Below are 559 nucleotides of genomic sequence, written 5' to 3'. Positions count from 1 at the left end.
AAATGTTCCTTTTGTAATTCAGTTGACCACAATGCTGCAAATTGTCCAGGGCGGTTGGTTTGAGATGGATAAAAAGGCAGTGAAGTCGGAGAGGCGATCCATTCTGCTGAAAAAAGGGCGTGTGTTCCCAATGGCTGATGCAACACATTTTTGCGGCTATTGTGTGTTTTAATTATGACTTTACAAAAATTATGGTTGCTTCCTGGTGTGTGAAAGGTTGAACACTGCGATACATGTGCCTCATGCTTAATTTGGTGGGGAGGGGGTGTTTTTGTTGTAAGAAACATATTTTGCAACCATTTGTTATGTAAGAGTTACTATTTAAGGTTACACCCTTTTAGTAATGGTTATTCATGAACTAGTTGTTAATTTATTTCAACTAATACCTCTAAAGCGCTACTGTGGAACATGTTTATCAAATGCTAAACAGGGAGGAAAATGTCTGCTCCTACATACTTCAGCCACTAATGTGTACTGATGTTGCTATCTATTGTGGACAAGTGTTGCAAAAAACATTCAACATTTAAACGTGCATTCAAAATAAAAATAAAGTAAAAAA

Source organism: Triticum dicoccoides, chromosome 7B (genome assembly GCF_002162155.2).
Source record: "Triticum dicoccoides isolate Atlit2015 ecotype Zavitan chromosome 7B, WEW_v2.0, whole genome shotgun sequence".
NCBI lineage: Eukaryota > Viridiplantae > Streptophyta > Magnoliopsida > Poales > Poaceae > Triticum > Triticum dicoccoides.
This window is presented reverse-complemented; position numbering follows the sequence as displayed.